Source organism: Cervus canadensis, chromosome X (assembly GCF_019320065.1).
Source record: "Cervus canadensis isolate Bull #8, Minnesota chromosome X, ASM1932006v1, whole genome shotgun sequence".
Classification (NCBI taxonomy): Eukaryota; Metazoa; Chordata; class Mammalia; order Artiodactyla; family Cervidae; genus Cervus; species Cervus canadensis.
The window spans coordinates 139,976,470-140,002,490 of NC_057419.1; the positions used below are offsets into that span (position 1 = coordinate 139,976,470).

Consider the following 26,021-nt stretch of genomic DNA (forward strand, 5'->3'; position numbering starts at 1 on the left):
ATCCCTTGGAGAAAGGAATGGCTATCCACTCCAATATTCTGGCCTGGTAAACTCCATGGACAGAGAAGCCTGGTGCATTACAGTCCATGGGGTTGCAAAGAGTCGGACACAACTCACTGACTAACACTTTTGCTGTGATCCAGGCTACAACCAAACCAAAGTGGAACTCTTCTTGACAAAGTGAAACAGCATCTTAACCCAAATTGTGTTCTTCAGAAAATATTTGACAGATGTTTCAGACACGCTCAGTTGAGAAACAAATACTTTCTGTCTCCTTCATATCCCAGGTCAGTTTCCAGATCTGTATAGTTGAGGATTTTGCCCTTAATAGAAACATTCATTCAACACAGATTTTTATTTTATGACACAATCAGAGTAACAGTAAGAACTCCAAATCAAAGGATGTGAAATGTCAAAGGCAGTCTATGATCAGACCTTGCTTTTCAAAATGCTATCCATGGACCAGACACTTAGGCATCAACTGGGATCTGGTTAGAAGCACAGAATCTCAGGTCCACATCAGAACATCTGAATCAGAAGACACATTTGACAAGATCACCGAGAGATCTGAATGCACACTGAAATCTGAGATCTAGTTTTCAAACTGTGTTCTGTGGCAACTTTGGGGGCCTGTATGAGGAGTGGGTCAGGAAGAGATTAGAAAGAAGGGTGATGAGGAGCAGGCCTCGCTTCAGCTGAGCAGCCTGCCTGTGATCTGTTTGGGAGGCTGAAACCCATTCCACCACCCAGTTAGATAGCCCATGGACACAAAGGTTGGAGAATCACTGTTAAGGACCAATCATCTAATTTTCTACATGCACAACTGACAACTTCCAAATAGCATAAGGGAATTTCACCAAGATCATATTATAGTCCCTTGACCATTGTTAGAGGATTCTGAAATTTACAAGGTCTGGGAATCAAGAAAAATCTTCATAGGCAGTGTTGCTGAAATAACCTCCCAACTGCAGAAGTGGAAGCAAAGACAGACCCTGAGCCCCAGTGGGAGACACATGACATCCAAGGCTGTGCCCTGGAAAAGCCCTGTGACATGAGCAGCATTTTGGGTACCTGGTTTTCAACAGAGGAGAGAGACACCCAGAGATAGTAAGTGCCAAGGCTACACAGCAAGAGAAGAGCTGATGTCCAAACCCAGGTCCCTGGATCCAAAATCCCAGACTCTGGATCATGTCATTCACATCATGAGCACAAATAGTAGCCCCTCTGTGTGCCCTATGCATTGGCCCAGCCTATGAGCTACATGGGCACACATCCACCCAGAAAAGGAGTCATCCACCCTCATGGACCTGTGGGATACAAATAATGGGCTTCTGTGCCAATGCCTGGGCTCCTGCTCTAAGCTCAATGCACGGAACATGCAAATTCAGTTGCTATATCTTTGTGGGAATGAGTTAAGAATCCATTTTAATATCCATTGCTATGTATCTGACATCTCCATGCCTTGGGAAAGATAGAAGGATTAAGAAGGCAGATATGACCAGAGGAGGAAAAGAAAATGAAATACTTTATAATGTATTACATATTAGGTTCAGCACCTCATTTTTATATTCACACCCTCCAAGCACTGCATGGAGCTTTCTGCCGTGGAAGCTCTTATTGCTAACCACATTTAATTAAAACTGAAGCTGAAAAAAACAAACAAAAAAAGACAATCCCATCCAAAAGTAGTCAGAGCACCGAATATACATTTCTCCAACGAAGACACAGATGTCCAAAAGGCACATGAAAAGAGTCTCAATATTCTTAATTATCAGACACATGCAAATCAAAACTCCAAAGAAGTATCACCTTACCCTGGACAGAATGGCCATCATTACAAAAAACCTACAAACAATAAATGCTGGGGAGGGTTTAGAGAAGAGGGAACCCTTGTACACTGTTGGTTGAAGAGTAAATTGGTACATTCAACATGAAGAACAGTATGGAGGTTCCTTAAACAATTGCAAACAGAACTACCATATGATCTAGCCATCCCACTACTGGATATATACCAGGAAAACACAACAACCCCAGTTTGAAAAGATACAGGCATCACAATGTTCATTGCAGCACTATTTATAGTAGCCAAGATATGGAAGCAATGTAAATGTCCATCAACAGATAAATGGATAAAGAAGATGTGGTATACAGACAGGCAAACACACACACACACAGGAATACTACTCAACCATGAAAAATAATGAAGTTATACCATTTGCAGAAACATGGATGGACCTAGAGATTATCATACTAAGTGGAGTATGTCAGAAAGAGAAAGATAAATGTCCTATGATATTAATTATATGTGGAATCTAAAAAGATGATACAAATGAAATTATTTGCAAAGCAGAAACAGACTCAGAGAATAAACTTCTGGTTACCAAAGGGGAAAAACAGGGGAAGGGATAAGTTAGGAGTTTGGGATTAACAGATACACACGACTATGTATAAAATAGTAGTACTGTGGTGCTGGGGAAGAGTCTTGAGAGTCCCTTGGACAGCAAGGAGACCAAGTCAGTCAATTCTAAATAAATCAACCTTGAATATCCATTGGAAGGACTGATGCTAAAGCTGAAGCTCCAATATTTTGGCCACCTGATGTGAAGAGCTAACTTACTGGAAAAGACCCTGATGCTGGGAAAGACTGAAGACAGAAGGAGAAGAGAGTGCTAGAGGGTGAGAAGTTTGGACAGCATCACTGAGTCAATGGACATGGGTTTGAGAAAACTCTGGGAGAGAGTGAAAGACAAGGAAGCCTGGTGTGCTGAAGTCTATGCAGTCACAAAGTCGGACACAACTGAAAGACAGAACAACAATGTATATAATACATAATTAAGGTCCTACTGTATAGAACAGGGAACTATACTCACTATCTACAATAACCTATAATGGAAAAGAATCTGGAAGCATTTATATAGTGAATCACCTTGATTCACTAGAAACAACAGACACAGCATTGTTAATCAACTATGTGAAAGTGAGGGAGAGTCACTCATTGGTGTCCGATTCTGTGAGGTCATGAACACTACAGTATAGAGTTCATGGAATTCTTCAGATCAGAATACTCGAGTGGGTAGACTTTCCCTTCTCCAGGGGATCTTTCCGACCCAGGAATCGACTGGGGTCCCTTGCATTGCAGGCGGATTCTTTACCAACAGAGTTATGAAGGAACTCCTAAATATACTTCAATTTAAAAAAAAAAAAATGAAGTTTGAAGAGCCGGCCAGCAGATGGCATGAGCAAGCAGCACACTACTGTCAAACTCAAGTTTCATTTCAGACACAAAGCTGGCCCCTTTCCTAAAGCCTCCTCCAGGTGTCATTTGGGAACATTAGGTGGGCAATACAACAGGGCAAGGCCACCATCCCCACATCATCTTGTCTTCACTGCCTGCACTACTCCTTCAAAGACAGTAAGCGAGGGGCCCACACTGCTAAACTCCTCCTGGCACTTGAAGCTGCCACAGCTCAGGCCACTGGGGAGTTGGTCTGGGCAATCCTGCACCATTTCTTCCTTCTCTGCACAATGCACCAGCAGCAGCCACTCTGCTCAGCCTGGGGGACACTGGGTGCCACAGGGGACAAATCAACTTCCTGCTGGGGTCCAGGAGAATCTGGGACCAACACCCTCACTTCTGTGTGTGTTCAGTCGCTAAGTCATATCCTACTCTTTGTGACCCCATGGAATGCAGCATGCCAGGCTTCCCTGTCCTTCACCATCTCCCAGGTTGCTAAAATTCACGTCCACCGAGTTGGTGATGGTATCTAACCATTTCCCGACAAATAACTCTCAGAACTTAAAGACCTAATGTCATATCTCTAAACTTCTTTCTGGATTCAAGAACAAGAATTGGAAACCTCATCTCAAGCCAGGAGAAGTCAGCCTGTGGAAGAAGGTGCCCATGCCCAGTTCAGCGAGGACAGGCACCAGCTGCCAGAGCCGCTCATCCTGGAAAGAGCCATGCAGGTCGCCTGACTCACCTGTGCACCCCTCTTGTGTATCTGCTGTCTGACCCTGTGTATGTGAGGCACACAAAGCTTTGTCAAATCACTGTCTAACCAAATGACTGAATCAGTGAATTCTTCTCGGGTAGAGAGGCAGTGGCTTTCCTTCCAAACTGCAAGTGAGGTCATTAATCAACTGTATGCAGGGACATGGCCAGATGCCTCAGAGTCACCCCTGAGTTGGACCCAGGCTAGTATCCCAGGCCCTTTCCCGTGACCTTGCTCCAGCTACACAACTAGGCTCAGTTCCCTTCATGGGTCTGACCCTTCTGAGGGGCACTCCCCCATTTACATCCAAGGAGACCCTCTTCACTATGAGACGCAGCCCAGATGACACTCCCATCTCAAAGCCCTCCACGGTCCCTTGATGTGAGTCAGTGTTTTGTTCCCCACTCTTCATGCTCCCCAACCTCTGCTTCGTTTCAGGCTCTGCACTTTATAGATCTGCCTGGAAGATGCAGTCCATCCTCCCCACCCCCAGCCCTGAGTGAGACAGGGGTGAGTGGACACCTGTCGCCCTGCACAGTGGGGGACACTCTTGCAGGATGGGTGCCCATGGAATTGAATGTGCTTTGCCTCCTGAGGTCTGGCACCCAGACCTGCCCTCTCACATCAGGCTGTGCTTCCACTGGGTCTAGCTTTATGGCCAGGTGGCCAGCACACTGGAAGCAGTTCTCCTGCCCAACCTAGCAGTTGTCTGATGTGAAAGATGCCAAGAGCCCCTCCCACCGGGCTGCGAGCAGGGCAGAGCGTGGTGCCACCCAGCCAAATGCACTTGGCGTCCCGTGTGTACACACAGCCACTGCTCAGGCACCAATTCCAGGTGTCAGTTCTCCTGCTTGGTCAATAGCGATCACAAGGCCTCAGGCACTGTGAGGGCCCGACCACCGGGGCCCACTGTGGACACCTCCAATGCCTGTCTGTGCTCTGCACCTCCTGACGGGCTGGCAGGAACTGTTAGGTCAACATCACAGGTGAAGGGCTGCCCTGCTCACCCCTGCCTGCTCCCTGTCCCCTTGGTGGTGAGTCCCCAGCCAGCCTTCTGCACCAACTCTCCCCCTCCCATCCCCGGGAATATCCTCATGAAAGACCCATCCCGAGAAGGCTTGCCCTGGAGTGGTCCGAGGAGAGGTGGCGAGATGGGGCCTTGGTACGGGGTTGACATCCCCTGCCCCACTGGTTATGAGATCCCTTCCTGGGGGTACTCTGTGGTGCACTCAGCCCTGGGCTCAAGGCCACAGCCCAGCTGCTGGAACTTTCACTGGGCTGGCAGGGGGAGAGGAATTCCCTGGCAAGTGAGAAGATCCAGGCATGTGGGACAAGGGGGGAATAGAGGCAAGTGACTTCTTTGCTCTGCTGTCCACAGGGGCCTGAGCAGCTTAGGGTGAAGTACAGTGAGAATCGGGGGCAGGGGGGCCAGTGTCTCCCCGGTATCTGAGAAAGCTTCAGCCAGTAGACCAACATCAGTCCAGGATTCGACAGGACCAGCTGAACCTCAAAGACACTGAACTTTCCACCAAGGCAGGCCAGACCGGCTGGCATCGGAGGTCCTCTTGTGGAAACGTGCATCCCTGATAAGAGAGCCAGGGAGACCAGGAGGCAGGCCCCTGAAGACCAGGCCTACCTAGACGTCTCTGAACTTTTGACCCTGTGGCAGTAGCCCACCCCTGACCCAACCGCATAAAGAGCTGGTGACCCCATAAAGCGCTTTCACCTGTCTGCGGTCTCAGTCCCCGGTGGCGGACCACTGCCCTGCCTGGTGGCCGCAGCCGGCCATCCCAAAGCGCCTGGGACTAGCTCTGCTTGCAGGAAGGTGGGACGTGCCTCGTGATCTGACCATACCTCTGTGCGGGGTTTTCCAGGCTCTGGGACAAGGAGCGCCTGCCAGATGGCCAAGTCGCACTTCCGGTTCCCTCCTTGGTCACAGTCCCCACCCACTTTCATTCCACGTGTTCGTCCAGCGATGCCCTGGGACACATGCGAAGGAATCCTCAAACCTCCTTTTAGCCTCCCGCTCTGCCACCAGACTGTGACTTCATGCGAGCCCCATCTGATCCCTGCAAGCCGCCCCCCCCCACCACCGGGCAGGCCCTGACCCTGCAGGACTCAGTGGCTTCTCCGCGGTTCCCCTCCTGGTGGGGCCCAACCACGAGTCCATGGAGGGCAGCCCACTGACTGTGACGGCCCCCAGATGCTTCCAGCGTGGCAGTGTGAGGGCAGGAGTCATTTTCTCTTGTTCCTTGTGGGGTGTCCTGGGCTATAAATCACCATCATTCCTGGGGAATGCATGCTGAGTCATCGTGGAGTCCCTCTCCCAGCCCTGAGGACAGGCCAGCTGCTGTGATGAGCAGAACCCACCCTGAAGACTCCTGCATGTGTGTTTCACATCTGTTTGGCCCTCCTGGGTCCCTGGGTTCTGAGGACCCTGCCGAGAAGAAAAGTGGTGGCCTGTTGTCCAACATTGCTGTCTTGTCACAGGTGATATTCTCCCTGTTCCTCTGGTCCTCATGCAGGTGAGGACACCCAAACAACCAGGCAGAAGTGTGTTTTCTTCTCTAGCCACCAAGCAGGTACCCTCTGTTTCCAGAGGTAGGAGTGCTTGCAGCCCCTTCTTGCTCAGGCATCCCACCCATACATTTGAGCTTCAGTGGTGCCCAGAAGGAAGGGGTTGGGTTGGCTGAGACACTGAGTGGCGGAAACTGGGCAAGCCTGGGATCCAGTCACATACCCCAGTAGAAGACATAGCAATGGCCACACCCCAGAGGCCAGCCAGGCTCCCAGGTAACTCACCCAGACACAGTGAGGAAGGTGACCGTTTGTCACCCAACAAGTGGACAGAGATTCAGCGGGATGATGATGCTGATGCTCAGGACCTGCCAGTGTGTGAGGACATGGCGCCCTTGCCCATGGTTTGGGGAATGGACATGGGGGAGCCTTTGTGGAAGGATGTTTGCTGGTGTCTGTTAGCACCTTGGGTGTGTGCCCTGTGCTCCAGGCCTCCTCCTGCATGGCTCTTCAGGCAGTGAGTGTGTGGTCAATTTGAGTGGCTCTATTGGCAGAATGAGTTTTCCCTTCCCTTCCATCAGGAGGGACGAGACAGTAACTTGTGGGACCCCTGACACTGGGAGGTGTAAACAGACGCATGAAATTGTGCAGAGGTGGAGGAGTGTGCCCGAGGTGCTGGGAGTGTAGAAGTCACAACGCCCCAAACCCACTTGCCCCTGGGTAGGGTTGCCTCGACAGGGCTGACTCTCTGGCTTCATCTGCTGGCAGTCGCATCAGGGTCACATGGGCTGGGTGACTCAGACTACGCACTGTGTTGGTTCATGAGGCCAGAAGCCGGGATTGAGATGTTGGCTGACGTTGTCTCTCATGAGGGCTGTGGGAACTCTGGCTCTGCTATGCTCGGGAAGGAAAGGCCTGGGAGGCTCTGGGCTGGGTTCCTCTGGGACCTTGTCCCCTTCCTCACAGTCATGTGGAAATGGAGGCTCTGCAAGGTGCTGAGACCCTGCTGAGGTTCAGGCCCACAGCTTTGCTCCTCTGGCTCTCCCCGCCTCCAGTAAACAGGGATCAATCTCCAGGTACAAGGATAGAAGTGAGGAAGGAGGTGCCTGTGGTCAGGTCCCCTGCAGTCATGGGCTACCTCTCTACCCTCGGCACCTCCTCAGTGCCTTCTCAGTTGTGGAAAGTTGTGACAGTATCCAAGCGGGTTATTTGAGGTTTGAATTCTGTGATCCCTGCCTGGTGCCGTCCCAGGCCCTGGTGAGGATAGGGAGAACACCCGACCCAGTAGTCCCTGCTCTTCTTCGTTCTTTCTGTAAGCCCTGGGCCGGAGCCGGGGCATCTGTTGACATTGGAGGCAGTGGTGTGGGAAGGGCTGAGAGGAAGATGGCTCCCAAATGCAGGGGGAGGACACCTGGCAGGGCCGTCAAGGGCAGCCCCAGGGTCAAGGCCAGATTGGTGAGCACAGATCTGCCCTCAGCAGGCCTGGGGTAACATGGGGGATCTGCAGCGTCAGCAGTGATGAGGCCTGAGATGAAAGGAGGGGTGGGGCTGGGGGTGAAGCCAAGCCCAGGACTGTGCCTGTCTGTGCTGAGGAAGGACCAGAGCCCGGCCAGTGGCCTTCAAAGCTATGGGGACCCACCCTCCCTCCTCAGTGCTCCCAGGGTTTCAGGGCTCTTTGTCTTGGAACTCACCACGTGCCTCTCTCCACCTGTCTAGCCCTCCTTCCTGACTTCCCTGCAGACTGCCCGTGATGGACGGGTCCTCTGTGTTGCCACCCTCCTGTCAGTGGACAGCGTGGAGGCAGATGGAAAGACCCAGCCGTCTGTGACCACCCCCTTTTATGCCACCAGGAGCATCCTCTAAGGGGCTGATGTCTGGACCAGGGATTGTGTGTTGGGTGTGGTGCCTGGATTCTAAATAAAGCTGTGAGGGCAGAGCATCACCGGCTGGTGTTCACCTTGTGGAAATCTTGCATTTGTTTTCAGGTTTGGGGCAATGTGTTTGCAAGGCCCTTGGCGGTTGGGATGACCCTGCTTTCCAGTGAGGCTCTTGGGCAAGCCCCTGGATTGGGAGTTGGTGATGCTCAGCTGCTGCTCAACAACTTGTGGCATCATCAGGGACACAGGAGGAGCCCCTTCAATTTGAGGGTGCAGGATTTATGTAACTTGACACCTCCATGGTCAGGAGCCGGACTGGGTCTTCTGCTATGCAGCAGGCAAGGCTTAGAGGCCCGCCCATTCTGGGATGGCCTCAGCAAATGTCTCAGGAGCCACATTCATGGCAGCACCTGTGAAATGCTGCTGCTTCAGATGAAATGGGATCATTGGGACCAGACTGAGGCCTGTGTGGGGTGTGGCCTTCCAGCCTCATCTGGCTCAGCCAGGGCCCTGTGAATAGCATGGACAAACAGAAAGAACACAGACTAGAGGTTCTCATTTGCCTCTTCATTTACTCCTGTGAAGTTCTGGTGTACTTTATTAGAGCCAAAACTAGATTTTTGATTACAAAAGAGTGCTTTTGAGTGTCCCTGGGGATCTGGCAGCTCAGGGACTGGGCTTGTTGTTAAACTCCTCACAGAGGGCACACTTGTAATCCGAGTACTCCTCCTGCTCCTCCTCTGCCTCAGCGGCCTCGTTTGGGGCCACAACTGAAATAGCTCCCCTCACGATGGAATCATAAGTGTTGTACAAAGTCATCGCCGAACCATAATCTGGGTACCTTTGGGAGCTCTGGGGCAGTTCCCCTGCGCAGTCCCTCCCAGCAGTAACCGGGGGTACAGACATGGCATTGCTGGATGGACCTTCTCCACTGGGGCACCCTGCTCGCTGAGGAAATGGCTTGACCTGGGCACCCGGTCTCCTCTGCCCATAAACCAAAGTCCACAGAACACAAATGAGCGCTGGCCGAGGATTCCGAGAACAGTTGAGGTTCCCTTCTGGACCTGCTTGTCAGCCTCTTCGGTGCACTAGAGATGGAATTGAGGAGAGCATCTGGTCACCACTGTTTGCTTCTTTCTCTTTGAGGTCGCTGATGTGCCAGTGGCAGGTTGAGCAGTTCTTCTGGAGTCGCATTTCCTCTAGATGTTCTGCAGGAGGAGAGGCTTGTCTCTCTGGAACTTGGAGTAGTGATAAATCTGAAAGGAAATGAATCACTTTAGCCATTGTGGGGGAGAATAGCTTTTCCTCACCACCCTCCTTCCCACCACTGTCCCAACTTTGCTGAACTATGGAAACAAGGTCTTCTCATTCCTGGCAGGTCTTATGGGGACTCCCTGAAATCAAGTGGCCTCTCAGACTGTGGAGTCACCCTGTGGATCCTGTCTAAGGGGATTCCTGGAACACGACAAGGCCTGCTTTAAAACCACACTCTCACGAGAAAAAAGTTCTCTGAGAAATTGAAATCCGTCCAGCACTCAGCTTGTCTAGTCCAGTCTCCCCAGAAGGGCTTTCTACATTACCATCATCCTCTTCTTCCCTGCAGTGCTACCCGAATGGTGGATTTCACTGAACCCATGCAGGTTCAGTTCGTGGATGAAACTTTTGATGCTGTCTTGAAGATCCTGTCCATGCCTCTGTGCTGGAGGACCTCCATCTGGAAGAGATCTGCCTCAATTACCACCATGTCTGCCTCATCGTTCTGGTGCAGAGAGGTGAAGGCTGCATCCTCCAAGATCATCAAGAGCTTCCTGGGGAAGTACAGCCCAAGGACGGCAGTGTTCCCTTTCTCATTGGCTGCTGCTGGGTTTGGGCCCTGTGGGGTGGGATGTCTTGGGAGTTGGGATCTGGGCTCTTGGGTTGGTCCCACCACTTCTCCAAAGCCTCCTCTGAATCCACATTTGTATCTGGGTGACATCGTGGGGGTGCCCTGCTGCGGGCTCTCCATCAATGGATGGGGCGAATGGGGCTGCAGGTGCCTCATGGAACTCTGAATATCCATGGAGCCAGTGTAGTTCAGGAGCATTTTCGACCCAAGCAGTGAATGGTCAAGGTATAAGGGCCTCAGAGCAGGGTGGTAGTGCCCAGTAAATATGATCTGAAGATTCTAGAATCTGGGTCATGGACCAGGTAGCCAATGAAGTGGTCTGCTTCCTTACTTGTTTCATGATGTCACAGAGGTGATGTGGAGAGGCAGCCCTGGCCCCATGTGGGAGAGGGGGTCTGGGGACAGAGATGTGATCCCCAGCTTGTCTCCTGTCTGAAAGTATAGAAAAGTATGTTTCAGGTTGCCTGCAAAGGCTCCCATCTGCTCCCATGCGCCTTGTTTCAGGGGGCCAAGCCCTGAATCGGTTGACAACCATTTCCCTGGCTCCACCCCTCCCCTACCAACGGGCCGGCTTGTGGCTGCCTTCTGCTAAAGGGGCAGGTCCTGGTGAGTCCTGGCTCATCTACCACTGAGAGAGACCCCAGGGGTCAGATGGGGCCCTGGCGACTATCCCTCCCAGAAGATGGGTTCCATAGTGGGCTGGTTGGCCTAGCCTGAGTTGGTGGTTCCCCCCCATCCCCAAGCATTGTCCTTCTTCTGGCTTTGTTCTCTTCTGACTAGTATTGCCAGTTGGCAGGTCCCACTCAGCCCCAAAGTCAGAGTCCTGTTTTCTGCCCCAATCGCCCCCCCCAGGTCGAGCTTTCCTCAGTGTAGGGCTGTGCTGGAGCACAGTGGGAGTGACCTCACTTTCCACTTGACTGTTACCCAAGCACCTCAGACACAGACTCCCCCGGAGGCCATGTGGTAGGGTACAGCCAAGCGATCTGCTGAGCTTGCAGCCTCCTGAGCTCTGCCCACCCCCAGATGGCATCCCGCTGCAGATCACAGTCTGTGGTCTTCAGTTTCTATTCATTCCCATAAAGACCATTCTTGTGGCCCTAGAGTCCTCACTTTGGGAACATCTGTGTGTATGCTTTTCCCATCTTCTTCCCAGAGTCTCAGACTCGGATTCAGCCTCCCTGGAGGCTGCCTCGAAAGCTCTCTTTCCTTTGGACAGTGGGGTGGTTGGGCTTCTCCTACCCTGGGTCCTAGCCTCCCATGTCTAACTTGGGTATCTGTGGTTACCTGCCATTTCAAGGACTTGGTTGGGGGCTCAAGATACAGCCTGTTCTGTTGAAAACAGGCACTGCACTGGTCTTCTCCCAGGCCAGCTGTGATCTTCCTCGCTGCTGCCCCTGTCCCCAACACTACTGTGGACCAGTTCTCCCTTACCCAGATGGTAGGAACATCAAATGATTTTGTTGGCTCACAGGTTAGGCATTTTCCAAGGGGCCTTCTTTATACACACTCACTCTTGGGGACATGTCTGACTTACTGAGCTAGATGTGACCAAAAGGAGCCCCCATCTACCTGTATTTGAAAATGCATGAGAGTACGGGTGTGGGACTGGACAAAACCTGAGTGAGAGTCACCAGTCTTCACTGCATATGTATGATGGGGCTGTGGGTTTGGAGGTGCATGTTCTCTGACCTTTGTGGGCCACTGTTCTTCAAAATCAACATGTAGGGGACAGACAGGCACCTTGGAAAGGTACGTGTGTCGAGTACCCTAGGGCACTGTCCACCTAGTTCTGCCACTCATCAGGGTCATTTGCCCTGTGTGAGGGCCACGGCCTGTTGTTTGATAGGGGAGAGCTAAGAGGGTGTGGAAGAGACTCTCCCAGAGGCCATCGGCCTGAAGACTGGCAGCCGGAATGGAGCTCTCAGGCCATGACTTGGGCTTGCTCCCTGGCCTTTGCACTCCTAAACAGGTTGATAAAGCATTCCTTCAGGTTGGTTCATCTGACTGGGACATGACCCTGGAGGCTGTGATCTTCATTGGGGGCCCCTGGTGGCTCCTCCAAAGGGGACCGAAAACCATGCTATCTGTGGGCAGCCTGGTTTTGTGGCCTGTCCTGCCCCCACCCCCACCCTACTCAGGGCTCCTCCATAGGGGACCGAAAACTGTGCTATCTGTGGGCAGCCTGGCTATTGTGGCCTGTCCTGCCCCCACCCGCACCCTACTCAGGGCCCCTCCTCATCCCTGGGCCCTGAGGGAGCTGCCTTTTCTTGTCCCCCTCCTCCAGGCACCACATGGGCCCTGGCAGTGGGTTTGCATGGCACTGAGGAGTTTTTTCAGCTCTGGCTCAGGACACCTGTGTTGTGCACACACAAGTCTTCATGACACCCAAGGTCTGCCTTTCTCACGCTCATCTCCTGCCCCTGGGCTTGGTGTCCCTGCCCTGGTGTCCCCAGCCCAGAGGCCCTCCAGCTTCTACTGTCCCTCAATGGGGTTGGGGAGACCTGGATCTTAAGGGGTTGTGTTACCTTCCATCCTGTATCAGAGGAGGCGGCTGTAGGGGCCTTATCCCAGTGGGCATCGGGGCCATAAGGTCAGAGCCTCCCTCCCTCCTGCTTGGTGAGGGCTGGTCAGCCTGGCAGGTGCAGTTTGGCAGAGGCCCCTTGGCAACAGCAGGGACAGGGCTCTGCCCTCACGCGGGAGGCGCTGGGATGGACAGAGACGCCGGCCCCTGACAGAGTCAGTTCTCAGCAAACCCGGGAGCAGCTCCACAGTGCTTCTGATTCTCCTCATCGCCTTCCTTCCGTGGGCCTGCTTTTTGTCACCTCAGAGGCATCGTATAGCACTGAGAAGAGGAAGGTGTGAGAAGTCAGAAGATCAGGCTGTGGCCTGGGGTGGGCGGGAAGGGCGGGGGCTCCAGAAAAATTGAGACCAGGGCTCTGAGCTCACCCCATCCCTCAGTAGCACGTGGGCCTGGGAAGATTCCAAGCCCTGTGGCCTCATTTCTTCTCCTGTGAAACCAGCCGGATTGAGGAGCCCACGTTTTGTGCTGCACGATGCGCCTGAGGGACGGGATGCAGCTGCAAGGGCCTGGCAGCCATTGCCTCTGTGATGTTGGGACAGGAATCCTTCACAGTGTTGCCCCCAGAGTGTCCTCCTCTTCACTGTGGGAAGGGGTTGGCTACTTTGTGGTCCAGGGCTTGTCCGAGAATGTGCACCTCAATAGGATGTGGGATACCTAATCAGCCAAATAGGATGTTTCACAAATAAAACTAAGAAACTTTGCTACTTAGACCATAGTGGACCATAATGTTAGTAGCTCAGTCGTGTCGGACTGTTTGCCACTCCATGGACTGTAGTCTTCCGATCTCCTCTGTCCATGGAATTCTCCAGGCAAGAATACTGGAGTGGGTTGCCATGCCCTTCTTCAGGTGATCTCCCTGACCCATGAATCGATCCCATGTCTCCCACAATGTAAGCAGAATCTTCATCATTTGAGCTACTGGGCAAGCCCCATTTCCATAGAAGACCTATTAAATTTTGGTATAAGGAGTGTTCCAACAGGACCCAAGCTGCTCCAGGAAATAGAAGCAAGAGCCACTCTTTGCCTCTGCCCTAGCTGGTCTTCCATCCAAAACAGTACTTTCCTTTCTTGCAGCCCCAACTAAGGTCAAGTCCTTAGAGGCAAAGAGTGGCTCTTGCTTCTATTTCCTGGAGCAGCTTGGGTCCTGTTGGAACACTCCTTCATACCCAAATTTAACAGGTTTTCTATGGAAATGGGGCTTGCCCAGGAGCTCAAATGATGAAGATTCCGCTTACACTGTGGGAGACATGGGATCGATTCATGGGTCAGGGAGATCACCTGAAGAAGGGCATGGCAACCCACTCCTGTATTCTTGCCTGGAGATTTCCATGGACAGAGGAGATTGGAAGACTACAGTCCATGGATTTGCAAACAGTCCGACACGACTGAGCTACTAACATTATGGTCCACTATGGTCTAAGTAGCAAAGTTTCTTAGTTTTATTTGTGAAACATCCTATTTGGCTGATTAGGTATCCCACATCCTATTGAGGTGCACATTCTTGGACAAGCCCTGGACCACAAAGTAGCCGACCCCTTCCTACAGTGGAAAGTGGAGGACACTCTTGGGGCAACACTGTGACAGATTCCTGTCACAACATCACAGAGGCAATGACCGCCAGGCCCTAGCAGCTGCTTCCCATCCCTCAGGCGAATAGTGCAGCCCAACACGTGGGCTCCTGAAACTGGCTGGCTTCACAGGAGAAGAACTGAGGCCACGGGGCTTGGGATCTACCCAGGCCCACTTGCTAGTGAGGGATGGTGTGAGCTCAGAGCCCTGGTCTCAATTCCTCTTGAGCCCCCGCCTTTCCCGCCCACCCCAGGCCACAGCCTGATCTTCCAACTTCTCACATCTTTTTTCTTCTCAGTGCTACACGATTCCTCTGAGGTGACAAAAAGCCGGCCCACAGAAGGAAGGTTATGAGGAGAATCAGAAGCACTATGGGCTGCTCTAGGGTTTGCTGAGAACTGACTCTGCCGGGGGCTGGCGTCTCTGTCCATCCCAGCGCCTCTCACGTGAGGGCGGAGCCCTGTCCCTGCTGGTGCCAAGGGGCCTATGCCAAACTGCACCTGCCAGGCTGACCAGCTACTCTCTGAGCAGGAGGGAGGGAGTGTCTGACCTTATGACCCCGATGCCCACTGGGATAAGGCCCCTACAGGCGCCTCCTCCGATACAGGAGGGAAGGTAACACAACCCCCGAAGCTCCAGGTCTCCCCAGCCCCATTGAGGGCCTCTGGGCTAGGGACACCAGGGTAGGGACACCAAGCACAGGGGCAGGAGATGAGGGTGAGAAAGGCAGGCCTTGGGCGTCATGAAGACATTTGTGTGCACAACACGGGTGTCCTGCGCCAGAGCTGAAAAAACTCCTCAGTGCCATGCAAACCCACTGCCAAGGCCCATGTGGTGCCTGGAGGAGGGGGACCAGAAAAGGCAGCTCCCTCATGATCCAGGGATGAGGAGGGGCCCTGAGTAGGGTGGGGGTGGGGGCAGGACAGGCCACAATAGCCAGGCTGCCCACAGATAGCACGGTTTTCGGTCCCCTTTGGATGAGCCACCAGCGGCCCCCAATGAAGGTCACAGCCTCCAGGGTCATGTCCCAGTCAGATGAACCAACCTGAAGGAATGCTTTATCAACCTGTTTAGGACTGCAAAGGCCAGGGAGCAAGCTCAAGTCATGGCCTGTGAGCTCCATTCCGGCTGCCAGTCTTCAGCCGGAGGGCCTCTGAGAGAGCCACTTCCACACTCTCTTAGCTCTTCCCTTTCAGACACCAGGCTGCAGCCCTCACATAGGGCAAATGTCCCTGCTGAGTGGCAGACCAGGTGGACAGTGCCCTAGGGTACTCGACACACATAACTTTCCAAGGTGCCTGTCTGTCCCCTACTTGTTGATTTTGAAGAACAGTGGCCCACAAAGGTCAGAGAACATGCACCTCCAAACGCCAGCCCCATCATCCATATGCAGTGAAGGCCGGAGACTCTCACTCAGGTTTTGTCCAGTCCCACACCCGTACTCTCATGCATTTTCAAATGCAGGTAGATGGGGGCTCCCTTTGGTCACTCAAATCCATTTTGAGTTTGTTTTTCTATATAGTATTAGATCGTGTTCTAATTTCATTGTTTTACATGCAGCTGTCCAGTTTTCCCAGTACCACTTACTGGAGAGACTGTGTTTTTTCCACTGTGTACTGTACTCTGACCTCCTTTGATGTAGATTAGTTAACCATAGGTGCATAGGCTTGTTCCTATGATTTCTATCCTATTTCATTGATCTGTACGTCTGTTCTTCTTCCAGTACCATACTGTTTTGATTACTGTAGCTTCATAGTATAGTCTAAGGTCAAGAAGCTTGGTTCCTCCAACTCCGTTCTTTTTTCTTTTCACTTTATTTGACAGTGTCTGGTCTTTGTTGCAGCACATGGGATCTTTGATATTCATTGAGGTATGTGGGGTCCTCAGGCGCAGCATTCAGAATCCTCAGTTTCCACACCTGGGATCTTTTTAGATGTGGCATGCAGGGTCTTTAGCTGCAGCCGCAGCATGTGAACTCTATGTTGTGGCATGTGAATCTCTGTTGCAGCATGTTAACTCTTAGTTGCTGCATGTGGGATCTAGTTCTTTGATCAGGGATCAAACCTGGGCCCCCTACATTGAGAGAATGGAGTCTTAGCCACTGGACCACCACTGAAGTCCCTCCAACTCTGTTCTTTTTTCCCAAGATGGTCTTGGCTATTTGGGGTCTTATGTGTCATCAAAATTTCTAGTTCTATGCAAAATATCATTGGTAATTTGAATCTATAGATTGCCTTGTGTAGTATAGTCATCTTATAAAATTGGTTCTTCCAATCCAAGAACATGGTAAAGTTTTCCATCTTGTTGTGCTGTCTTCAATTTCACTCATCAATATCTTACAGTTTTCCAAGTACAGGTCTTTTGCCTCCTTAGCTAGGTTTAGTTCTAGGTAGTCCATTCCTTTTGATGTAGTTAAATGGGACTATTTAATGGTAAATGGGTAATACCCTGAAGTTCTCTTTCTGCTACATGCTATTAGTGTACAGAAATGCAAATAATTTTTTATATATTAATTTTGTATACTGCAACTTCACTGAATTCATCGACGAGCTCTAGTAGTTTTCTGGACCATGACGCTGGGAGGTCTCTCGGCCAGAACAAAAGGGAACTTCAAGTTGCCATGGGTAGCCAAGGGGAGCAGGGGTGGGTGAGCATCTCTCAGAAATATGTAGGGGCAACCAGAACATACAGAGAGGAAAAGGAGGGGGCTGGGTTTCAGCCATTGGCAGGGAGCACCCTGCCACCATCCTGATCGCTGAGGAGGCAGCTGAGAGTTTCTGCGGGGTCCCAGACAGTCTAAAATGGAACTCGCCTTTTCAGGGGTATGAGGCATCCCCGGGTCACATGGGAGTGAACTGAGTAGGGCTTCTGGCTATGGGAAACACTGGGCAATTTTATCTAGCTCACCCGAGCTGTGTCTAGAAACATTTAATTCAGACGGTGTTTCAGCCCCCAGTTTGCAAGAATCGACAAGGAAGCCCACTCCTCAGTCGTGATGGGAGGCTTCCAGCATGGAACCTAGGTCTACCAGGAGATCAGTGCTTACGGGCCTTAGATAACCACTTGGCAGTCTTAAGTGTGAGGACCCTTTCCACCTCCTGTACCTCCTCCTAGTCCTCAGGACCCCGTGCAGCAGGTGCCCCTAGGATTATCCATGTGGGCAAGTAGAGTCTCAGATTGGGTGAGCCAGGCAGCTGGGGATCAGCAGGGCTGTGGTGCCCGCTGTGGCATCTCCTCACCCGAGCCCTCTCTCTCACCCAATGGGCCACGTACCTGGGTCCCAGATGGCTGATGCCATAAGGTCAGAGGCATTTCTGATTCTGGAAGTCTCAGGAAGATCCTCAACACCAGGAACAGTGTTGGGGTGGGGGGCGTTAGTAGGGTGGGTTGCCCATGAGTGCCACCTTGTATGGCCACCTCTTTGATGCTAGAGCACCAGGCCCAAGAGCAGGATGGCAGCTCTCATGGCCTGGATGCAGAGCTGGACAGAGGTCCCGTGGACGTCAGTCACAAAAAAGGGAGGCACACTGTGCATGAAGGCCCAGGGTGACCACCACTTACCGTGTGCCTGGGACCGTGGTGTGCAGAACAAGGCCAGCCTGGGGTGGACATAGGTAGGCTGCTGAGCCCACAGGACAGAAACCTGTCCTTCTGTGTCCCCAGGACCTTACCCGCTGCCTGCACAGCCCACACCCTGGGGCTCCTGCAGACTGATGGCAGAGCCTGGAGAGGGTCTGTGTCGGGGACTGGCTACCCTGCCGGGGACAGTGCACAGAGGGCCAGGTGGCTGTACCCTTGAGTGTGGACCCTCACCCTGGACATGGCTGTGCTTGAGCACAAGGGAGCCATGCCGAACCCTCAAGGCACCTGTGAACACAGAGGAGGGGCTGACTTTGAGGGTCACACGTCTGTCAGGGCACATCTGCCCAGCCCTGGGGCTCCAGGACAAAAAGGCCATGCCCGGTTTGCACGAGTGCTCAGCCTGAGACTTCACGCCCATGCGCAAGTGTCCTGGTGCCCACTTCCATGACAAGTGTGGACCAGGAGGCTGACATGCTGACCAGCCTGGGTGAAACCAGCCCTTTATTAGATCACATAATGACTGCCTTGTGATGTCAGCCCTGAGGAAGCAGAGGCCTTTGGTGAGGGGCGGAGCACCCTTGTGAGCCTAGACTGCTCCTGGCCATTGCACTGTCCCATTTCCAGGAAGGAGAGATGCACCACCCTCTGTGTGGCTGTGGACAAGGAGAGTGCCATGATTGATGGGGTGCCCGGCTTCCTGGGCATTCCCTTTCTTCCAAACATAGGGCCTCTGGTCCTTGGCTCAGGGAGCTGTGCCCCACCCTGTGGACCTTTCAGTTGCCCTGGCCCAGCTCATGCCCACAGGCCACCGCAGCTTCAGGCTGATGCTGGAAGAGAGCACTTTCCAGGCTTTGAGCTAAGAGCCTTTGTTGAAGAGGTTGCACATCGAGTGTGCTGCCCTGCCTGGGGGAGAGGGCAGCCTCCTCTCCCTCCCCTTTCCCAGCAAGCGGTGGACCATCATCAACAGTCACTGCTTTGTGTCCATCTGGTGGGAGGAAGTTGGCACTTGCATAGGCATCAGTGAGGAGCTCTTTGAGAACATATTGGAGAGGGTGGGCTCAGACAAGGTATTTGAGACAAACTGCCTGAGGAGATTTTTTCTGTCAGCTTAGCTTGTATGGATTCAGCAAAGCGTGCCAGGATGTGCTCACCTCCCTCTGCCTGACCACCCTGCTGATGGAGGAGCCACCTGTCTGTGTCCTGAGCAAGGTAAAGGCATGGGAGTACTTGCTGGGCCCTGGGGGCAGGGTGCATGCCAACCTCAGGGCCACCAGGGACGGTGGCCGGCCGCCAGGAAAGCTGTGTGTAAAGACAGGACTGGGGACCTGCATGACTGCTGGAACTGCCAGTGCTGCGTGCTGCGTTGGGGAGTTGTGAGGGGGAGAGCCTAAGCGTTCTTAGCACAAAGAAGTCACTGCTCCTCCTCTCTTTCTCCCATGGGGATGTCAGGGTGAGATGACAGAGGTGAGCTGAATGCCCAGGAGGGATCAAGTCAGGATACCCGGGAGCCAGGTATCACTCTGTACCACTAACCCGTGGGCCCTTAGATTGCAGTCACACCGGGGAAAGAGATGACACTGCTCACATGCTGGACCTTCCTGTCCTCCAGCCAGGGCACAAATGGGCCCAGGGTGGAGGCAGGTGGGGGGAGGGGTTTGTGTGCCCCCATGACTCCCTCAGGGCTCAGACCTGAAAGAGCCTGCCTGCAAGGTGGGAGACCTGGAGTGGATCCCTGGGTTGGGAAGATCTCCTGGAGGAGGGCATAGCAACCCACTCCAGTATTCCTTCCGAGACAATCCCCATGGACAGAGGAGCCTGGTCAGCTACTGTCCATGGGGTCCTAAAGAGTCGCACATGACTGAGTGACTAAGCACATGACTCCCATAGCTGTGGAGAAGAAGTTTAGTGCAGGGGAGCACAGGTCCTTTGCTGGGAAGTGTCTTGGTCAGCCGAGGAAGTGCAGGCCATGGGTCGACACCTGTATAGAAAGCAGAGAAGCTTGTGCAGTCTGCCCACTGCAAATGCCATGTCCCCTCTCTGGGCCTTGTGCGAATACTCTTGGGCCACTCTGTCATTTTCCAAGGTCGAGAGGTGATGAGTTACTGGGCCTTGAGGATGGGCAAGCTGGGACACCGACTCCTGTGGAACAGGGTCCCGCTTTCTCCATGAGGTCTGGGGATGGCTGGGTGAGGGCACCCAGGGGCCTAGCCGGGAGGGTGCTGGTATCAGTAAGCCTTTTGAGACTCAGATTTTGCTATTCTGTCTCTCTCTTGGTGAACCCCATTACAGTTCTGCTCCAGTCCCCTTTTTAAGAGAGACAGCCCACACCTCCTTGGGAAGATCAAGAGTAGAAGGGACATTAAGTCTGCGTCTCAGCAGGTTGAGGGCAGGCCGGTAGCCCTGGGTGTCCCTCCTGTGCCCAGCACCATGAAGCCACAGAACGGCCTGTAACCCTGCCCTGAGGGTGCCCAGGCAACCATGGGCCACCTGGAACTCACCCCTGCCACCCCTGGCCGGGACCTATGCCACCCCTGCTGCTGGTCCAGAACAGAAGCCCCGAACCCCTTGATGTGTCCTGATGCCAGCCCAAGGGCACACAAGCTGCAGTTTCTCTAATCCCAGTCCTGATGGAGGTGGCCCTGCCCATCGAGGGCCCGTGGCTCTGCTTTACCTGGCCTCCTGACCAGATGACTCCTCCTGTGGTGGTGGTGGGCCTGACCACTGTGCCCACCCAGATTTTCAGCCTGCTCCCTGGGCAGCTCCCAGTGGCCATGCTGGTACCTCTGTGCGCCATCTGGATGCCCATCATGGTTCAGGCCCAGAACCCCTTCTATTGCTGTTCAGGCAGCCCCTCTTTCCCATAATCTCCAGCCATTCTTTCCCATAATCCCCACAGCCTTCAGGTACACCCCTAGAGGACCCCAAATATGCACCCTATTCAGACAGATAGAGGCAGTCCTGGGGTCAGAACACTGCATGGAATAAGGAGCCTGAAAACACGAGGGATTTCCCGCCCAGCACACTTCTTCAGCGCCTCCATCCTGGGCCTGGCTGAGCATTTGAGTCCCCTCAGGCAGCTGCTTGCTCGGAAGGCAAGACATATGCCTGCCCACCTGCAGCACAATGTGAGTACCTTGTACACACTCAGGGAAGCCCCTCAGATGCTCTGCACCCACTCATTGAAAAGACCCATCAAGGGCTTGTCAAGAGCCTGGTGGAGTGGCTCCATGGAAAAAGGAACACTGTCCAGCAGGCCCCTCACCTGATATATGAGGGGAAATTAAGCCTCCCCTTGTCAGGGGCCCCCAAAGATCCCTTCCTGTCCTGCAATGCACAGGACTGGAGCTTGTGGTCCCTGTCCGAGGCCTACGGGTGTTCAGTTTGGGGACTCGCTGGTGTCTGGACAGCAGGCCCGAGCTTTGGCTTCATTGCAGGGCCTCCATCTGGTAATATTTTCTTGTTTCTCTTTTCTTTTCCCTTTTCAGCTGAGCACTCCAAGGGTGTCACACTTCAGCACCCTTTGGTTGCTGGGGTGTCCATTTTTTAACACGCTTTCTCTTAAAAGAGTGTTTGTCCTGAGGAGCATAGCAAAGAGCCCTCCAGGGTCGTGCTGCAGAGACAAGGGCTCCGAGGTCAGGAGAGGGGAGAGCGCACACACTAGTCCACCAGAACTGAAAGGCTGGGTCTCCTTGTTGGCAGTCTGGTACAGGCAGAGGAGGCCCCTGAGAAAGGACACGGGGCGGTGCAGGCCAGGCCTGTGTCAGCCCCAGCACTGAGCTGCTGTGACGCCTGATAAGGCTGCTCACTTCCAAGTCAAAACACAGCCCCTTACAAAGGTCGCTGCCTGGGGAACGCCTTAAATTTCAGAAGGTTTCATTCGGTTTTTTGTCTTGACTTCCATATGCCTCATGACCTGAATCACACACAGATGCTGCTATTTACAAAACACATTCCCAGGAACCTCAGCATGTGTGGCACCTGCTTACCTGTAAACCTATAAAGTGGAGATGTGCTGATTGCAATATCAAATCATCTGCTTGTCACAAAAGGCAACTTTTATTCACAAAGTCAAGGCTGCCTGACATCAAAAGGCTCATGTGGTACATCACTCCCCCCACTCAGTCCTTGGTAGCTCTTGACTGATGTCTGTGGAGTGAAGTGGCTAAGCATGGGTCTTCCTGGGCCGGGCAGAGGCGGCAGCGTAAGTTCACACAGGAGTGGAGGCAGGGAGCATGGCCCTTATGGGCTGGCCCTGGACAGTCAAGCTATCTCGAGCCCCAGGCATGCCCAGGTCACCAGAGGAGAGGCCAGGTAGCTCTAGAGGCATGGGTTTAGTTCTGTTCCCGAAGCCGCCCAGGCAACAGTGTCTAGGAGAGTGGAAATGCAATTCAACCAGACAGGGTGTCTCAGAGAGGGGTCCTGCCTCACAAGTGCCCCAACTAGGTAAGGGTGACCCTGGGGGCCCAATAAGGCAGACCCCGGGGAGCCAGTGATCCGTGGCCAACTCACTTCCCACAAGCTCTGCCTGAGCCTCCCTCGGCGCAGTGCTCATCTTGGGTCCTAAGTGGCTGTTTCGTCCCCTGGGCTCCCTTGTTCTGTCGTTTCACAAAGGGAGGTGCCATGGCCAAAAAGGAATGAGGTGGGGGGGTTTGCTGGAAGAGTCTGATTTCTGGATGACAGAAACAAGGCTTAGCCTGTGATGAGCAAACTGGGCGGTGGTCTGGAGTGCCAGCTCTCTGCAGGAGGAATCACCTGGGACTCCGTGGGAACTGTCATGAGGAAGGACCCTGGGATGAATCAAGCTACAAACTGGCAGGGGAGGCTGATGAGACACCATGGCCTGGGTTTTGTCCATGCCCAGCCCCACAAACAAGGCCTTTGAATTGGCAGCAAGGTGCTCAGCCATCTGCTGAGCCTCTGGAAAGGGAGGGAAGGTCCCCATCTCCAGCGTCTTAGGTCCCAGCCAGGGGCCTCCTGAGGCCCCATGCAAACCATCCAGACGATGAGCTCTGCACGCCCCCGCCCTCAGCAAACCTGGAGATACACAAGTCTCACTCAGGCAGCACCTCTGACCTCTGTGCAGTGCTCTGGGGGGTTTTAGGGGGGCTGGGGGCAGCCAGGCCTTCATGGGAGCTGGGCTGGACTGCAGTGAGGCTGAGTCCTTGGCCCTCAGGGGCCCCAGGGGCAGGGCAGTTCAGCCACCGACCCTCCTCCTCAATGTCTCTCCTTCCTGGTAGAAGAGACTAAGGTCACTCAGCCAGTGGTAACTTGGAACCCAAAACAAAGGAGTTCTTGGCCTCCAAGAGCCCCTCTGGCCACTCTGCACAAGAAGGGCCCATGGTGGGGGGGCATCCATGCAGACCAGTGGAAGAGAGCCACCAGGAGACGCCCTGGGGTATCCCAGAGAGGAGGAGTGTGAAGTCACTATGTGCGGCCAAGGCCATCTCCAGGCTGCTGAATTCTTGCTAACTCATCTGCGACTCCTCACCCTCTTTGGCTAAAACAAGATCTTTAATACAAAACTTTACAGGTCTGGTGACTCCTGAGGGGCCCCCATGGGAAGGTGAGTGGTTACCTGTGCTCCCTGACTGTCATGGGTGCAACAGCTCCCCATCCAGCATCTTTGCTGGGACTGCAGCATTCTCTCAAGTGTTAAGGAGGCACCCTCCTGAGAGAGGACGAGGGGGTCCAGGCACCCCGGAAGAGAGGGCCCCATAGAACACAACTCCATCCCTACCGGGCCTCCTGGGGGCCCCCGTCTGGCCTGTCAGGCTGAGACCCCAAGCCCCCTTACTTCCTCAGAGAACTCAGGGATTCAGAGGCTTGGTCTTTGGGGCACAGTCACAGGGGGGCAGAGGGAGGTGCACACGTCCTCCCCAGATTCAAGGTGAGGATCAGAGGAGACTGAGGGTCCCCAGGGGATGCATGTGCCACCCTCACGTCAGCCCTGGGGGACCATGCGTCGTGATGTCCAGATGTGACGTCACTGATCACAATGGGAGGGGAGAAGTGAGGGCCTGGGTCAGGTGCCCGTGTTTAGGTCAGCAGAGTGAAGGAGCCCAGCTGTGTCAAGAGTCAAGGTAGAACCCTGAGGGGGGCTCTGGGACCCCAGGACATCCAGGTTGACAATGGTCTCAGCCCTGGGAGACCCCGGCAGGGTTGTGGTGATGAGCCCCCTACTCCTGCATGCCTCTCAGGGATTCTGGCTGGGGAGGGCCTGGTTCTAAGGGGAGCAATGTCGGAGTGAGTGGGTGGTACCCAGATCTGCTGAGATTCAAAGTGAAGAGCAGGAGGAGGGTTGAGGAATGTCAGGGCAACATCTCAGCTCTGGGAAGCCCTGGGCTTGGAGCCCTGATGTCATGTCCGCAGACACCCCCTGAGAGGCTCAGGTCAGTGATGGCCTGGTGTGAGGGCCCTGTCTCTGGTCAACACAAGGGGCATCCCCAGATCTGCCACAGCTCGAGATGAGGACCTTGAGGGAGGACAAAGGCAACCCCACAGGTCCTGAACCTGCTTTCAGCCCAAGGCGACTCTGCTGGCTGCATGGGCACACGGTCTAGGGACACTGGAGACGTGATATAAGGGGCAGGGCCTCAGAGATTGGAGAGGAGATTCTTAGGTTCTGAAGGAGTTTTGGTGAGGACCCTGAGGGAGGACTGAGGACCCTGGGGGAGGACTGAGGGGACCCCTCAAGAGGAGACTTTTAAGTGGCCTGTGTCAGACCATCCCGGGTGCGAGTTTCAGTCGAGGCCCATGGTCCCCATCTGTCCCCTGCCTCACCCCTGTCTGTGGTTTCATCCCAGGCAATGCACTCTTGGTCGAGATGAGTGAGCTGAGCAAGCCAAGCAGGCACGAGGAAGACCTTCAGGACCCAGGCGAAGCCCAGAACATGGTGGAGGTTCAGCTTTTGGGGGCTGAGGTCGGGGAGGCTGCATCAGCCTTGGCCTCCTCTGCCCCCGGGGAGGGTAGCCACTCTGCCCGCTATGAGTTCCTGTGGGGTCCCTGGTCCTATCTGGAGACCAGCAAGTGGCAAGTCATGGCATTTGTGCTCAGGGTCAAACAAAGGGCTTTGAGGGCCTTCCCACCCCTGTCTGCAGAGGCTGCAAGGGAGGAGGAAGAGGGGGCCTGAGCCAGAACAGGAGTCAGGTGATCCTTCCCTCTGTCATTGAAGAGGGAGTGGTCAGCCTTCTCAGAAGTGAGGGCCTGGGCAAGTTTGGGGAACTGGTGTGTAGCATCTTTGGGTTCCTCTTTTCTATGATGACATGGAGATTCATCTCTGCTTTCTTTAGAAAAATTTCAAACTTTGATAGTTTAATAGAAGGCTAAATAACATGTAATGTCTTAGTTTGTGAATGATGAGGATCAAAATGTGTTTGTAGTTACCGAGTTCAAGTACAAGAGTTTTGCTCTTTTGTAAAAGAGATGGGGAAGTCTTCCATTTTGTTTTGTGACCCAGAAAGGGATACATTGGAATTGGATTTAGAACTGTTCTGGAAACGTGAGCTTACCTAGCAGCAATACTGATGGGGGAAGATTTAGATTATAATAAAGGTGATCATAGTGAATTCATGTTTCTGTCCGTTTGGGGTATCACTCTCAAAGGCTAAGTTATCTGTTTATTTGGATTTGTCTGGGTTATTTATGGAAATAGCCAACAATTAATCTGAGCCCTTGCCCACTGGCTCATTTATTCTGAAGACCTTTACAGAGCCTCTGCTCCCTGAAAGACGGTGTGAGCACTGAAGACTCAAGGAGAAGCAGGACACCCCCACACCGAGAGCGATGGTCTAGGAGCAAGAGTCGCACAAGGAAGCTGGAGTAGGTTCCCTAGTCCCACAGAACAAGGCAACACAGGGCGCAGCTCCAGGACGAGCACCCTGGGGTTGGTGTATGAACCAGGGCTCTTTGGGGCTTTGGGAAGCTGGATTCCTTCTGTGAGAGGTGATTGTGATGAGGCTGCATGGGGGCACCCCTCAGTATTGCATTGTGACTTAGCGGTGATGGGGATGTCTGAAAGG

The 26,021-nt window shown here is 53.4% G+C and overlaps 1 protein-coding gene and 1 pseudogene across 1 annotated transcript in view; one reads left to right on the plus strand and one right to left on the minus strand.

The window, feature by feature from the left end:
• LOC122436011 (melanoma-associated antigen 10-like) overlaps positions 1–26,021 on the plus strand; it is a 97,924-nt gene that overhangs the window by 43,872 nt on the left and 28,031 nt on the right. The window lies entirely within an intron of this gene.
• On the minus strand, positions 9,217–18,421 carry LOC122435766 (annotated as a pseudogene).